Genomic DNA, 17,228 nt, shown 5'->3' with positions numbered 1-17,228 from the left:
TTCCTGGGTGGGATTGCGGAAACAAAGAGCCGCTTCCGGGAAGCTTCCCCTCCCCTCTTCCTCTTGGGATTTCCTCTCCTCTCCAGGGGGACCAATGGTTGGTGTTGAATAGTGGCTAAGAAGGATGAAGACACAGCTCTCAAAACAACCAGTTCTTTATTCTAGCTCTGAGTCCAGGCTGAACAGTAGCTTAGCCAACTGGCTTATATAGTACTCTGTAACTTGTAGCAGTAACAAACTTCCCCTAGCTACCCAATCCGTCAACAGCACTCTCAATCCTTCATTTGCATGTTGTGGACCTGAGTGAGAATTGCAGTTAACTTAATACATAACAGTTGGACTTGGCAGAACCTACGAGTCTGGGCAGGGAAGGGAAGGGGCTTCTGGGGTGGGAAGAGGATGGAGCATGAAGGAAGGAAGGGGTGGGGGGACTGGACCCCCCCTTTTCCAGGGATCCCTCTCTGGTTACCTTGATCCCTCTCTGGTTACGTGGAGGTGGATTCCTGGGTGGGAGGGAGAACCCAAGACGGTCATTCCGGAGCTTCCCCGCGGAGACGTCTCCCTAAAAACTGGTCTTCCTATCTCTCTCTTCTCCCCCCCCCCGCCAATGCTGCCCTTCCCTGCCCCAGGGATGCTCCCCCCCACTTCCTCGACCTCCCCTCTCTGTCCCTGTGTCTCCCCTCCGCACCCCTTGTTTCTCCATCCGGAGCCCCCCCCCAAGACGAGTAGAGAAGGGACGAGGGGGGTCTCTATCCAGGCGTCCCCCGCGCCCCTTAACCCTTTCATGGCCCGCCTTTCTCAGGGATCCGTGCGTGGGGGAAACGGGGCAAGGGGGGTCCTCGTGGGGACCCCCTGGGTTGGCGCCCCATGTCCCCCCCCCCCGCCATGGCGCGTGCAGGGATCCAGGCCCTGCCGATGGGACCCACGAAAGGCTCTTTGGGGAGCTGGCGGGGGGCCTCTGAGTCCTTTTCTCTCCCCCCCCCGCGGCCCCTTTACCTCTTTGTCCTCGCTCCCGATTCTCTTTCCCACGGGGGGGGGGATTTCCCCTGCCGCCCCTCCTCCCCTTTCCGAAAGCGCGCGCCCCTAGAGCTACGGCGCAGAGGAGCAAACCGGCGTAGAAGCGCCACTTCCGGGAGAAGCAGGCAGTTTGGGAGGGGGCTCTCTCTCCCCCTCCCATTCCCGGAACAGAAGCCGGATGGCGAGGAGGAGGAGCAACATATGATGGGTGGGTTGTGGGTGCTGTGTGAGGGAGGAGAGAGAAAGAGTTGAATGTGGGGGGAGAGGAAGGTTTCCCCCCTCCCCTCTTCCTTCTGGGGATCTAGAGATCAACGGAGGGGCTGATCCCAGAAATCCAATTGCAAAGTGGGCCCCCCCCCCACAATGTTTTCATTGCAAAATCCTTCCCTCCCCCACCCCACGCCACGAGATTAGATCCATCCGTGATTTAGGTTTTGGTGCAGAGCGGGGTAGGCAACCTAAGGCCCGGGGGCCGGATGCGGCCCAATCACCTTCTCAATCCGGCCCGCGGACGGTCCGGGAATCAGTGTGTTTTTACATGAGTAGAATGTGTCCTTTTATTAAATCTCTGGGAAATTATTGGGGCATAGGAATTTGTTCATCCCCCCCCCCCCAAAAAATATAGTCCGCGCCCCCCCCCCCAAGGTCTGAGGGACAGTGGACCAGCCCCCTGCTGAAAAAGGTTGCTGACCCCTGGTGCAGAGGCTTGGATTCTGTGACTCCTGTGTTATGGGGAAAATGGGGCTTTGGCTTTTGCACGCACACACACACACACACACACACACACAAAAGAGACATCCAAGTAAAATACAGCCGGTTATAGAAAATTCTCGGTGCGTGGCTGCTCAGCCACCCAGCTGCTCAGCCAAGAGCCCGCGGTCGGAATAAAGGAAGGAATCCAGCCACCAACCGGAGCAAAATAGCAAGGTTTATTGCGCAACAGGTTCGAGCCAAGACTGAGCAGTTGAAGCAGGGTTGCAAGAACTTTTAAAACATTCCCACCTAAATTCCAACATTCGGTTTCGTTGTATACCAGGCGTTCTAGTTTTAGGAAAGAGGCAGAAGAGCTGTTCTCTATCTACTTTCTCTTTACCATTTGTGGGAAAAACTAAGTCAGGATGTCACTAAAACAAAGACAGGATGTGCCTCAAACTCAGTGGAAAATTCCAGGGTGCCCTGTCAGCTGAGTTAGAGGGTGCCATAGAGATAAGGAAGCATAGCCCCTGCTTCCTGATAAGGTTAAACGTTAGAATAGGGAGTGTAGCTCGGTTAATGTATAGAAATGTGTTTGACTCTGATAGTTAGATTGTAAGCCAAGCCTCTGAAGGGAGGGGCGGCAGCAGTAGGGAGAGATATAAGCTTAAGCCTGTACATTGCTCTTGGCTCTTCGCCACTCAGGTCGTGGAGCCCGCCTTTGCAAACGCGTTACAATAAAGAGGAACCGGTAAGACTTACCTCGGTGTCTCCTTGTCTGATTGCAAGTCCACGTAAGGGACTTCTCACAATTTTGGCGCCCAACGTGGGGCCCTCGACGGTCTGCGCGGCAGGAATCTCGGGAGAGGGTCGGCCGGCACTCTGTTCTTTTCAGAGAGACCCACTGTCCGGATCCTGTGGTGACAGATCCCGAGGGCTGAACGACGGAGAACCGATTTAAGTGTGTTTAAGGGAAATAAGAGAAAGGAAGCGGTCAGGGACCGTTGCAGTCACGAACTGCCTTGCCCTGCAGGGACGCCTGTCAGTTCACTAGCCACACCGAGAAGGGGGCACTGGACTGAAAGGGGTGAGTATTGTGTGATTTCCTGAGAAGGGAAAGACAGGGGAGAAGAAGTCAGAGGAACTGACAGAAAATAAGGAACAGAGAATAAGGGACCCCGCAGCAGAGGTAGGGGCAAGAGGCCTGATCAGCCTCGTGGAAGTGGTCTAGTAGGCACGCAGTAGAGGTAAGACGTGACCGAACTATCCTTCCATAGGGTAAAGGTAAAACGTGTAAGGTAAAAATAAAATAAAATAAAATAAAAATGGGAAGGTAAAAGGGAACCAGGTTAGGTTGGGAGGCTGTTTGTGTGAGGCGCCTATATGCATGGAGTGTGAAAGAGTGGGGGACCGTAGAGGAAACCCAAAACTGAGTGTGGGTCTCTGCCTTGGCAGAGACCGGACTGGGCAGTAGTGCGTTTCCTGCGTGTGGGCGACCACCCAGGCCACAAAACTCAGGTGCGAGTGTGTGAGTGCAGTGAATAATTGAGGTGAAGGGAAAATGGGGGGAGGCTCATCAACCCCAGTGTATAAGAGTTTAATGGAACAAGCAAATTCCTTAAAATGAAGGAAAGATATATATATATAGTTATATGTTACATGTTGTCTATTATGTGTGTTTGTTAAGTATATGTGAGTCTGTTCTTTGTGTCTCTGTCAAAAGGCCAGACAGAAACCCATAAATAATTAGAGAAAAATCCAGCCTGAGAGTCTGTATGTTAGAGATCTCTGTTTTTCTTGAAGTAAATAAGAGCTGTACTCAAGACTGAAAATGTTCAAGGGATTTGTTTAAATTTGGCCATAATATCCACAGATAGTTATAATTGCAAGCTTGCTCAAAAAAAAAAAAAAAAAATTAGTTTAAAGAAGCCATGTTGGACCTGATCAATCTTAAACATGGAAATGTAAGAATGAGGTGTGCAAATGTTTTGTCAAAAGAAGGGCTCCAAAATAGAGTCTTCCTCTAAGTGGTAGAAAGGAAAGGAAAGAATTCCTGTACGTGTTAAATTGTGTTCTGAGAGGGGGATTGCCCCCCCCCCCTTGCAATTAAAGAGGAAAGAAATTTGGAACTTATGGGGAATGTTTAGTTGGAATTGAGTTTATGAGAGAGCTAATCTACCGTCATGTTCTATTCTACTTTGAAATGTGCTGTGAATTTAGCCCAATGTTTTAATACGGCGTGCCTTCTAGGAAAATATTATTAAAGGTAGAGGCTCCATAGCCAGCAATTGTCTACCTGAGTCCAGTTTTAGCTTTGGTTCAGTTGGGCAGAAGGGCTCCTACAGTTTCTGTGAGAGCAGCCAGGATTTACTAATAAGTAAACTTACTCCCAAGTAAGCTTCCTTCCATGGGAAAGCTGAAAGGGAGGGGGAAAGTATTGCTACCCTGTTTCTCCTATTTTAATACGTAGTCATAAAATAAGCCATAGCAGGATTTTTAAGCATTCAAGGAATATAAGCCATACCCCAAAAATAAGACATAGTGATAGGCACAGCAGCAATACTGGCCGTGGCAGCAGGAGGAGGAAAAATATAAGACATCCCCTGAAAATAAACCATAGTGTGCTTTTTTGAGGAAAAATAAATGTAAGACAGTGTCTTATTTTCGGAGAAACACGGTAGGAACTCCATTTGGTGTGGAAGGTACTCACCCCTTCTCAGTTTCTGTATGTGCTTATTTAACCCTTAGTTACTCCTATCCTTTGCGTTAGGCGTACCATGCAAATGAGGATGATTTTTCTCTAGAAAATTCACCCAACTTGGGTATCTTATAACTCTATGGTAGTTACCTCTGCAAAGCAAGTTTTTGAACAAAATGTGGGGTAGCTCCTAATAAGCAATGGATTTTAGGGATACTAAAAAAAAAAAACAGACTAGGGCTGGGTGATAGCTGGCTTTCAACATCATGGTATATCAGCAGCTTAGCATCATGATATCCTGATAGACCATGATGTGTGCCCCCCCCCCAAATATGGACCAGGTGGTGGTAGAGGGTGGGGGGGGGAAGTCTAACAGAGACCTCACCCCCCTCTCTGGCTCATGCTGGAGGCAAGGTGGGGGTTAAACTTCCCACTTGAGGGGAATGCAACTGCATGCCTCTCAATGGAGAACTGGGACAGAACTTGCATTTCCCCAGCTGAGCAGCCGCGATCCCACACCTGCTTGCGTGCAGAGGGACTCAGGAGGCAGCAGTTTCACCCATGATACACTGCTGAGTGAAGCCGTAGTTGCAGTCTGTCCCTCATGCTGGTCCTGGGCAATGTATCAGCCAGGCCTAGTGGGGTTGAGGGAAGGAGCAGCCACAGAGGTCGGATGAGGGGGGGAAGGAAAGCAGAGTCACTTCCACCGCATGGTTTGAGTGGAAGGGGATGAGGGGGTACCGGTACTTCAAGCCGCCATCAGCAGGGCAGCGAGCGGTGGCAGCCAGTGAAGATGCATGCCCACTGTGGCTGCTGCTGCTGCTTTCTTGCTGATTAAGAGAGGCTGCTTTGCCTCAGTGAGAAGGGAAGGTAGTGCCATGGTGCCTTGAAGTGAGGATGATCTGTCAGTGTGAGGGGAAGGCAGGGTTTCGCAATCGGCTGCCCTGTTTTCCCTCAGCCTGAGGAGTGAAACATTGCTATGTATTGGCAGGTCAAAATATATAAACTGATTCTGGCCAATCTATTAAAAAACCACACAGTGATATAACAGACCATAAAATTTGTGCTATTACCATGCAAAAATGACAAAAATTAGTTGGGGGGAGGCAAGGGATGGGGCCGTGTACCACATGGGTGTACTCCGTGGACCCCCAGGGGTCCCCGAACCCCTATTTGGGAACCATTGTTTTAGAGGGTCAGATTGGATGACCTTAGGTCCCTTCCAATTCTGTTACTTTATGGCTAGGTGGAAGGCAACGTGTCTGCAAGCCTACAAATTTCTTGCTGAGTAGGGGAGTTAAATGGTGGATTGTATGTTGTATGTGCAGTGAAGGTGCTAGGTAGGTAGAAGGAGAAAGAGAGAATGTGTCTGCAAGAAAAGGAAAAGGAAGTTAAATTAGATTCCATTCGATTGTTGAATTGGCTGGGCAACCTGGGAGTCAAGGTATCCAGGGAAAAGTTGCAGTTCACTGAAAGGAGAGTTAAATATTTAGGGCACATATTGGATGGGGGAACCAGACAATTGGACCCAGATAGGGTAAGAGGTATCATGGAATTGAGACCCCCGAGAACTAGGACTGATGTGCGAAGGATGTTGGGATTGCTGGGATATTGTAGATTATGGATAGACCAATATTCAAAATTAACCCAATTCTTGAATAAGAAGCTAACTGGGAAGGAAGAGGAAGTATTGTGGGATGAAGGAGACAGGGAAAGATGGGAAGAAATTAAGAGAACCCTAATCGCCAGTCCGGCATTGGCCCTGCCCAACTTACAACAACCCTTCCACCTATATGTGACAGTGGCATCCCAAACGGCAGTGGGGGTGCTAGCTCAGAAAAGGGGAGGAAGATACCACCCGGTGGCTTATTTGAGTACAACATTAGAACCAGTGGTCAGAGGGTGGCCAGCGTGTATACAAGCAGTAGCAGCAGCAGCTGAACTGGTTCTAGAAAGCAGAAAACTGACTTTTGGGGGAGCCTTGATTGTACACAGCCCTCACCAGATCGGGGCAGTCATGACGGGAGCCGCTCCGACCTGGATGACGGACAGACGTCTGGTACAATATGAGGGAATTTTGAGAACAGGCTCAGACATCACTATTGGGACAGACAGGAACTTGAATCCCGCGGAATTTCTTAGGGGAGAAAGGAAGGAATGGGAGCCAGATGAGCATGACTGCCTGAGAGATATAGAATTGATGGCAAAAGTAAGGGAAGATCTAAGTGAAGTGCCATTGAAGGAAGGTGAAAGGTGGTTTGTGGATGGGTCCAGCTATGTTAGAGAAGGCAGAAGGAAGTCAGGATATGCAGTGGTAAAGGAAGATGGGGAGGCTATAGAAAGCGGGGCGCTCCCCAGCACTTGGTCAGCTCAAAAATGTGAAGTGATGGCATTGACTCGTGCCCTAGAATTAGCAAAAGGATTGGATATAACCATATGGACAGATTCAAGATACGCGTGGGGAGTGGTTCATACTTTTGGCAGGACATGGAGAGAGAGAGGTTTTATTAAGGCAGATGGGAAACGGATTGAGCATGTGGCCTTGTTGGAACGGTTGCTAGAATCTCTAATGGGACCACGGAAAGTAGGGATTGTGCATATTCTAGCTCATACCAAGGGACATAGTCCAGAGGAGCAGGGAAATGCATGGGCAGACCTCAGGGCGCGAGAAGCAGCTGAGGGAGAGCCCAGAGACGAAGTAATTAGGCAATGTGTCCTACAGGTTCCGGTGATAGATCCGCAGGACCTGAAAAATTTAGTATTTACTCAAAAGGAAAAGGAATATATGGAAAAGGAGGGGTGGAAAAAGAAAGGAGATGATTGGGAAACCCCAGAGAGACAGATGGTCCTTCCTAAATCGGTGATGCTAAATATTTTAGAGAAAATACACGCGGGAAGCCATCTGGGCACTGAGGGAATGGTTAATCTGGTGAAACCCCTGTATTGGAGCAGGGACATGTGGCCCATGGCGCACGCCATTGCATGGAAATGTTTAATATGTCAGAAGGTCAATAAGGCCCGAGCCAGAAAGACAGAAAGGGGCGGGCGACCGTTAGCGGTGTGGCCATTCCAAAGGATACAAGTAGATTTTACTGAGTTGCCAGAAAGAGGGGGGCAAAAGTATTTGTTGGTGTTTAAGGATCATCTCACAGGATGGGTTGAGGCCTTTCCCAGCCGCAGAGCCACGGCCCAAGTGGTTGGAAAAGCCATCCTGGAGCATATTCTTCCTCGCTATGGGATAACGGAAGCAATAGACTCAGATAGGGGGACCCATTTCACCCAATTGGCAATGCAAGAGGTGATGAGGGCGGTGGGAATCACATGGAACTTTCACACCCCCTGGCATCCTGAGAGTAGTGGGAAAGTGGAACGGGCCAATGGAGAGATTAAGAAACACTTGACCAAGCTGTATCTAGAGAATGGTTTGCCCTGGACAAAGAATCTCCCCCTGGCCTTATTAAGGATGAGGGTGGCTCCCCGGAAGGACACTGGACTGTCCCCATTTGAAATGATGATGGGCCACCCCTATCTAGCTCCCCTAGGAAACCCTCAGATTGAATTTAGGGATCAGTTCACCCGGAAATATCTGCAGTCACTGTCCCAGTCTTTGTTATCCTTTCACAGGCAAGGCGTACTAGCACAGAGACCCCCACTCTTGGAACAACAGCACAGCTTCCAACCTGGAGACCTGGTCCTGATAAAAGCGTGGCGGTCGGAGAAACTCACCCCGAGTTGGGAGGGCCCATACCAAGTCCTACTCACCACTGAGTCAGCAGTACGGACCAGAGAGCATGGATGGACCCACTACCACCGGGTGAAGAAAGCCCCGCCGGAGAGTTGGACGGCAACGGCCAGTCCAGATAACCCGCTAAGAGTGACTCTTACAAAATCAGGAACCAGAATCCAGCAGAGCACTCCTAGACTGTAAATGTGTCTGTTCTGCACGTGTGAGTGTTTCTTTGAATGCTGTTGCTGTGCGCATTGTGAGGGGTGTGTGCTGTGTGTGCATTGTACTGAAGAGTGTAATATAGTTTTCATAGAGGAGGTTATAATCCAGCATTGTAGGATCAAATACAGCCGGGGAAAGAACAAACATGTTCCAGATAGCCCAAAACAGGCAGGGATACATAGCACATAACACCACAAGGGGAGCCGGGAAGGTTATGGTCTGCTTTGATGCCTGTCTAGCAATAAACAAAGGCCAAGGACCAAATGGGAACGCCGGAATTGGATGTGGAAGTTACGAATGGGAACGATCCTATTTACAAGACAGAAAATATCTTTTCAAACATATTAAAGGAGAAAACGTGGGCGCTGGGAGGGGTCTGTGGAAAATTCAATCTGACCAATTGTTGTATAGAAATAGATGATAGTGGAAAGGTGGTAAAGGACATAGCTGATAGAATGGTTAAATTAGCTCACGTGCCGGTTCAAACGTGGGATGGATTCAATTTTAAGGACATGTTCAGTACCTGGTTTCCAAAATTACCCGGACTACAGGCAATTGTAGCCCTTATTGGACTAATAGCAGCAGGGTGCATCCTGATCCCATGCATATTGCCCATCTTTGTCCGAGCTATTAATAATTCACTGGCTCTATTAGCAGAGAGAAAAGTACATACACATTTGATGACAATGAGGTATACGGCAGTTTCCACCAGGGAGGATGAGAATAATCAAAGCAGATTGGGACATGAACTACTCTGTGAGTTTGAGACAAGATATAAAAAGAGGGGGGATTGTGGGAAAAACTAAGTCAGGATGTCACTAAAACAAAGACAGGATGTGCCTCAAACTCAGTGGAAAATTCCAGGGTGCCCTGTCAGCTGAGTTAGAGGGTGCCATAGAGATAAGGAAGCATAGCCCCTGCTTCCTGATAAGGTTAAACGTTAGAATAGGGAGTGTAGCTCGGTTAATGTATAGAAATGTGTTTGACTCTGATAGTTAGATTGTAAGCCAAGCCTCTGAAGGGAGGGGCGGCAGCAGTAGGGAGAGATATAAGCTTAAGCCTGTACATTGCTCTTGGCTCTTCGCCACTCAGGTCGTGGAGCCCGCCTTTGCAAACGCGTTACAATAAAGAGGAACCGGTAAGACTTACCTCGGTGTCTCCTTGTCTGATTGCAAGTCCACGTAAGGGACTTCTCACAATTTTGGCGCCCAACGTGGGGCCCTCGACGGTCTGCGCGGCAGGAATCTCGGGAGAGGGTCGGCCGGCACTCTGTTCTTTTCAGAGAGACCCACTGTCCGGATCCTGTGGTGACAGATCCCGAGGGCTGAACGACGGAGAACCGATTTAAGTGTGTTTAAGGGAAATAAGAGAAAGGAAGCGGTCAGGGACCGTTGCAGTCACGAACTGCCTTGCCCTGCAGGGACGCCTGTCAGTTCACTAGCCACACCGAGAAGGGGGCACTGGACTGAAAGGGGTGAGTATTGTGTGATTTCCTGAGAAGGGAAAGACAGGGGAGAAGAAGTCAGAGGAACTGACAGAAAATAAGGAACAGAGAATAAGGGACCCCGCAGCAGAGGTAGGGGCAAGAGGCCTGATCAGCCTCGTGGAAGTGGTCTAGTAGGCACGCAGTAGAGGTAAGACGTGACCGAACTATCCTTCCATAGGGTAAAGGTAAAACGTGTAAGGTAAAAATAAAATAAAATAAAATAAAAATGGGAAGGTAAAAGGGAACCAGGTTAGGTTGGGAGGCTGTTTGTGTGAGGCGCCTATATGCATGGAGTGTGAAAGAGTGGGGGACCGTAGAGGAAACCCAAAACTGAGTGTGGGTCTCTGCCTTGGCAGAGACCGGACTGGGCAGTAGTGCGTTTCCTGCGTGTGGGCGACCACCCAGGCCACAAAACTCAGGTGCGAGTGTGTGAGTGCAGTGAATAATTGAGGTGAAGGGAAAATGGGGGGAGGCTCATCAACCCCAGTGTATAAGAGTTTAATGGAACAAGCAAATTCCTTAAAATGAAGGAAAGATATATATATATAGTTATATGTTACATGTTGTCTATTATGTGTGTTTGTTAAGTATATGTGAGTCTGTTCTTTGTGTCTCTGTCAAAAGGCCAGACAGAAACCCATAAATAATTAGAGAAAAATCCAGCCTGAGAGTCTGTATGTTAGAGATCTCTGTTTTTCTTGAAGTAAATAAGAGCTGTACTCAAGACTGAAAATGTTCAAGGGATTTGTTTAAATTTGGCCATAATATCCACAGATAGTTATAATTGCAAGCTTGCTCAAAAAAAAAAAAAAAATTAGTTTAAAGAAGCCATGTTGGACCTGATCAATCTTAAACATGGAAATGTAAGAATGAGGTGTGCAAATGTTTTGTCAAAAGAAGGGCTCCAAAATAGAGTCTTCCTCTAAGTGGTAGAAAGGAAAGGAAAGAATTCCTGTACGTGTTAAATTGTGTTCTGAGAGGGGGATTGCCCCCCCCCTTGCAATTAAAGAGGAAAGAAATTTGGAACTTATGGGGAATGTTTAGTTGGAATTGAGTTTATGAGAGAGCTAATCTACCGTCATGTTCTATTCTACTTTGAAATGTGCTGTGAATTTAGCCCAATGTTTTAATACGGCGTGCCTTCTAGGAAAATATTATTAAAGGTAGAGGCTCCATAGCCAGCAATTGTCTACCTGAGTCCAGTTTTAGCTTTGGTTCAGTTGGGCAGAAGGGCTCCTACAGTTTCTGTGAGAGCAGCCAGGATTTACTAATAAGTAAACTTACTCCCAAGTAAGCTTCCTTCCATGGGAAAGCTGAAAGGGAGGGGGAAAGTATTGCTAGGAACTCCATTTGGTGTGGAAGGTACTCACCCCTTCTCAGTTTCTGTATGTGCTTATTTAACCCTTAGTTACTCCTATCCTTTGCGTTAGGCGTACCATGCAAATGAGGATGATTTTTCTCTAGAAAATTCACCCAACTTGGGTATCTTATAACTCTATGGTAGTTACCTCTGCAAAGCAAGTTTTTGAACAAAATGTGGGGTAGCTCCTAATAAGCAATGGATTTTAGGGATACTAAAAAAAAAAAACAGACTAGGGCTGGGTGATAGCTGGCTTTCAACATCATGGTATATCAGCAGCTTAGCATCATGATATCCTGATAGACCATGATGTGTGCCCCCCCCCAAATATGGACCAGGTGGTGGTAGAGGGTGGGGGGGGGGAAGTCTAACAGAGACCTCACCCCCCTCTCTGGCTCATGCTGGAGGCAAGGTGGGGGTTAAACTTCCCACTTGAGGGGAATGCAACTGCATGCCTCTCAATGGAGAACTGGGACAGAACTTGCATTTCCCCAGCTGAGCAGCCGCGATCCCACACCTGCTTGCGTGCAGAGGGACTCAGGAGGCAGCAGTTTCACCCATGATACACTGCTGAGTGAAGCCGTAGTTGCAGTCTGTCCCTCATGCTGGTCCTGGGCAATGTATCAGCCAGGCCTAGTGGGGTTGAGGGAAGGAGCAGCCACAGAGGTCGGATGAGGGGGGGAAGGAAAGCAGAGTCACTTCCACCGCATGGTTTGAGTGGAAGGGGATGAGGGGGTACCGGTACTTCAAGCCGCCATCAGCAGGGCAGCGAGCGGTGGCAGCCAGTGAAGATGCATGCCCACTGTGGCTGCTGCTGCTGCTTTCTTGCTGATTAAGAGAGGCTGCTTTGCCTCAGTGAGAAGGGAAGGTAGTGCCATGGTGCCTTGAAGTGAGGATGATCTGTCAGTGTGAGGGGAAGGCAGGGTTTCGCAATCGGCTGCCCTGTTTTCCCTCAGCCTGAGGAGTGAAACATTGCTATGTATTGGCAGGTCAAAATATATAAACTGATTCTGGCCAATCTATTAAAAAACCACACAGTGATATAACAGACCATAAAATTTGTGCTATTACCATGCAAAAATGACAAAAATTAGTTGGGGGGAGGCAAGGGATGGGGCCGTGTACCACATGGGTGTACTCCGTGGACCCCCAGGGGTCCCCGAACCCCTATTTGGGAACCATTGTTTTAGAGGGTCAGATTGGATGACCTTAGGTCCCTTCCAATTCTGTTACTTTATGGCTAGGTGGAAGGCAACATGTCTGCAAGCCTACAAATTTCTTGCTGAGTAGGGGAGTTAAATGGTGGATTGTATGTTGTATGTGCAGTGAAGGTGCTAGGTAGGTAGAAGGAGAAAGAGAGAATGTGTCTGCAAGAAAAGGAAAAGGAAGTTAAATTAGATTCCATTCGATTGTTGAATTGGCTGGGCAACCTGGGAGTCAAGGTATCCAGGGAAAAGTTGCAGTTCACTGAAAGGAGAGTTAAATATTTAGGGCACATATTGGATGGGGGAACCAGACAATTGGACCCAGATAGGGTAAGAGGTATCATGGAATTGAGACCCCCGAGAACTAGGACTGATGTGCGAAGGATGTTGGGATTGCTGGGATATTGTAGATTATGGATAGACCAATATTCAAAATTAACCCAATTCTTGAATAAGAAGCTAACTGGGAAGGAAGAGGAAGTATTGTGGGATGAAGGAGACAGGGAAAGATGGGAAGAAATTAAGAGAACCCTAATCGCCAGTCCGGCATTGGCCCTGCCCAACTTACAACAACCCTTCCACCTATATGTGACAGTGGCATCCCAAACGGCAGTGGGGGTGCTAGCTCAGAAAAGGGGAGGAAGATACCACCCGGTGGCTTATTTGAGTACAACATTAGAACCAGTGGTCAGAGGGTGGCCAGCGTGTATACAAGCAGTAGCAGCAGCAGCTGAACTGGTTCTAGAAAGCAGAAAACTGACTTTTGGGGGAGCCTTGATTGTACACAGCCCTCACCAGATCGGGGCGGTCATGACGGGAGCCGCTCCGACCTGGATGACGGACAGACGTCTGGTACAATATGAGGGAATTTTGAGAACAGGCTCAGACATCACTATTGGGACAGACAGGAACTTGAATCCCGCGGAATTTCTTAGGGGAGAAAGGAAGGAATGGGAGCCAGATGAGCATGACTGCCTGAGAGATATAGAATTGATGGCAAAAGTAAGGGAAGATCTAAGTGAAGTGCCATTGAAGGAAGGTGAAAGGTGGTTTGTGGATGGGTCCAGCTATGTTAGAGAAGGCAGAAGGAAGTCAGGATATGCAGTGGTAAAGGAAGATGGGGAGGCTATAGAAAGCGGGGCGCTCCCCAGCACTTGGTCAGCTCAAAAATGTGAAGTGATGGCATTGACTCGTGCCCTAGAATTAGCAAAAGGATTGGATATAACCATATGGACAGATTCAAGATACGCGTGGGGAGTGGTTCATACTTTTGGCAGGACATGGAGAGAGAGAGGTTTTATTAAGGCAGATGGGAAACGGATTGAGCATGTGGCCTTGTTGGAACGGTTGCTAGAATCTCTAATGGGACCACGGAAAGTAGGGATTGTGCATATTCTAGCTCATACCAAGGGACATAGTCCAGAGGAGCAGGGAAATGCATGGGCAGACCTCAGGGCGCGAGAAGCAGCTGAGGGAGAGCCCAGAGACGAAGTAATTAGGCAATGTGTCCTACAGGTTCCGGTGATAGATCCGCAGGACCTGAAAAATTTAGTATTTACTCAAAAGGAAAAGGAATATATGGAAAAGGAGGGGTGGAAAAAGAAAGGAGATGATTGGGAAACCCCAGAGAGACAGATGGTCCTTCCTAAATCGGTGATGCTAAATATTTTAGAGAAAATACACGCGGGAAGCCATCTGGGCACTGAGGGAATGGTTAATCTGGTGAAACCCCTGTATTGGAGCAGGGACATGTGGCCCATGGCGCACGCCATTGCATGGAAATGTTTAATATGTCAGAAGGTCAATAAGGCCCGAGCCAGAAAGACAGAAAGGGGCGGGCGACCGTTAGCGGTGTGGCCATTCCAAAGGATACAAGTAGATTTTACTGAGTTGCCAGAAAGAGGGGGGCAAAAGTATTTGTTGGTGTTTAAGGATCATCTCACAGGATGGGTTGAGGCCTTTCCCAGCCGCAGAGCCACGGCCCAAGTGGTTGGAAAAGCCATCCTGGAGCATATTCTTCCTCGCTATGGGATAACGGAAGCAATAGACTCAGATAGGGGGACCCATTTCACCCAATTGGCAATGCAAGAGGTGATGAGGGCGGTGGGAATCACATGGAACTTTCACACCCCCTGGCATCCTGAGAGTAGTGGGAAAGTGGAACGGGCCAATGGAGAGATTAAGAAACACTTGACCAAGCTGTATCTAGAGAATGGTTTGCCCTGGACAAAGAATCTCCCCCTGGCCTTATTAAGGATGAGGGTGGCTCCCCGGAAGGACACTGGACTGTCCCCATTTGAAATGATGATGGGCCACCCCTATCTAGCTCCCCTAGGAAACCCTCAGATTGAATTTAGGGATCAGTTCACCCGGAAATATCTGCAGTCACTGTCCCAGTCTTTGTTATCCTTTCACAGGCAAGGCGTACTAGCACAGAGACCCCCACTCTTGGAACAACAGCACAGCTTCCAACCTGGAGACCTGGTCCTGATAAAAGCGTGGCGGTCGGAGAAACTCACCCCGAGTTGGGAGGGCCCATACCAAGTCCTACTCACCACTGAGTCAGCAGTACGGACCAGAGAGCATGGATGGACCCACTACCACCGGGTGAAGAAAGCCCCGCCGGAGAGTTGGACGGCAACGGCCAGTCCAGATAACCCGCTAAGAGTGACTCTTACAAAATCAGGAACCAGAATCCAGCAGAGCACTCCTAGACTGTAAATGTGTCTGTTCTGCACGTGTGAGTGTTTCTTTGAATGCTGTTGCTGTGCGCATTGTGAGGGGTGTGTGCTGTGTGTGCATTGTACTGAAGAGTGTAATATAGTTTTCATAGAGGAGGTTATAATCCAGCATTGTAGGATCAAATACAGCCGGGGAAAGAACAAACATGTTCCAGATAGCCCAAAACAGGCAGGGATACATAGCACATAACACCACAAGGGGAGCCGGGAAGGTTATGGTCTGCTTTGATGCCTGTCTAGCAATAAACAAAGGCCAAGGACCAAATGGGAACGCCGGAATTGGATGTGGAAGTTACGAATGGGAACGATCCTATTTACAAGACAGAAAATATCTTTTCAAACATATTAAAGGAGAAAACGTGGGCGCTGGGAGGGGTCTGTGGAAAATTCAATCTGACCAATTGTTGTATAGAAATAGATGATAGTGGAAAGGTGGTAAAGGACATAGCTGATAGAATGGTTAAATTAGCTCACGTGCCGGTTCAAACGTGGGATGGATTCAATTTTAAGGACATGTTCAGTACCTGGTTTCCAAAATTACCCGGACTACAGGCAATTGTAGCCCTTATTGGACTAATAGCAGCAGGGTGCATCCTGATCCCATGCATATTGCCCATCTTTGTCCGAGCTATTAATAATTCACTGGCTCTATTAGCAGAGAGAAAAGTACATACACATTTGATGACAATGAGGTATACGGCAGTTTCCACCAGGGAGGATGAGAATAATCAAAGCAGATTGGGACATGAACTACTCTGTGAGTTTGAGACAAGATATAAAAAGAGGGGGGATTGTGGGAAAAACTAAGTCAGGATGTCACTAAAACAAAGACAGGATGTGCCTCAAACTCAGTGGAAAATTCCAGGGTGCCCTGTCAGCTGAGTTAGAGGGTGCCATAGAGATAAGGAAGCATAGCCCCTGCTTCCTGATAAGGTTAAACGTTAGAATAGGGAGTGTAGCTCGGTTAATGTATAGAAATGTGTTTGACTCTGATAGTTAGATTGTAAGCCAAGCCTCTGAAGGGAGGGGCGGCAGCAGTAGGGAGAGATATAAGCTTAAGCCTGTACATTGCTCTTGGCTCTTCGCCACTCAGGTCGTGGAGCCCGCCTTTGCAAACGCGTTACAATAAAGAGGAACCGGTAAGACTTACCTCGGTGTCTCCTTGTCTGATTGCAAGTCCACGTAAGGGACTTCTCACACATTCATAGTTTTACAAATTTATATCCAGTTACCTCTTACTTGCATTTTTTCCAGACTAGAAATTCTCACAGGCACAACCTTTATTACAGTATTTATTATTTACAGTATACCCCGCCCATCCTGGGGGTTGTATTAAAATACAATAAAACATCGGGCATTAAAAACTTCCCTAAAGAGGGCTGCCTTCAGATGTCTTCTAAAAGTCAGATAGTTGTCTATTTCTTTGACATCTGATGGGAGGACGTTCCACAGGGTGGGAGCCACCACCAAGAAGGCCTTCTGCCTGGTTCCCTGTAACTTGGCTTCTCACAGGGAGGGAACCGCCAGAGGGCCCTTGGAGCTGGACCTTGGTATCTGGGCTGAACGATGGGGGTGGAGACGCTCCTTCAGGGATACTGTGCTGAGTGATTGCGGAACAACTCCAGGCATGGAGCTGGAGGATGCGGACCATTTGGATCCCTTCCAGGTGGGATTCAGGCCTCACCATGGGACTGAAACTGCCTTGGTCGCACTGGTTGATGATCTCTGGCGGGCCAGGGACAAAGATGAGAGCTGTTTCCTAGTTGCGCTGGGTCTCTCAGTGGCCTTTGATACCATCAACCATAACATCCTTCTGTACCATCTAGAGGGCTTGGGAGCTGGGGGCACTGTCATACAGTCCGCTCCTTCCTCTTGGGCCGTGTCCAGAAAGTGGTGGTGGGGGATGAGTGTTCAGACCCCTGCGCTCTCACTTGTGGGGTGCCTCAGGGTTCTGTCCTCTCCCCCATGCTTTTTAAAATCTACATGCAGCTGCTGGGAGAGATCATCAGGGGGGTTGGGCTGGGTGTTCATCAGTATGCGGATGATACCCAGCTCTACCTCTCTTTCAAATCAGAACCA

General features: G+C 48.4%; 1 long non-coding RNA gene across 1 annotated transcript; it reads left to right on the top strand.

The window, feature by feature from the left end:
* The first annotated feature begins 1,410 nt into the window (after positions 1-1,410).
* On the top strand, positions 1,411-16,298 carry LOC148684694 (uncharacterized). Its single transcript, XR_015951717.1, has 2 exons — positions 1,411-2,797; positions 8,033-16,298. It is a non-coding gene; the product is annotated as an uncharacterized LOC148684694 (long non-coding RNA).
* Positions 16,299-17,228: the final 930 nt, after the last annotated feature.

This window comes from Zootoca vivipara, chromosome 9 (genome assembly GCF_965207765.1).
Source record: "Zootoca vivipara chromosome 9, rZooViv2.hap1.1, whole genome shotgun sequence".
Lineage (NCBI taxonomy): Eukaryota > Metazoa > Chordata > Lepidosauria > Squamata > Lacertidae > Zootoca > Zootoca vivipara.
Note: the sequence above shows the minus strand (reverse complement) of the source record. Positions and strands in the feature narration are given on the sequence as shown.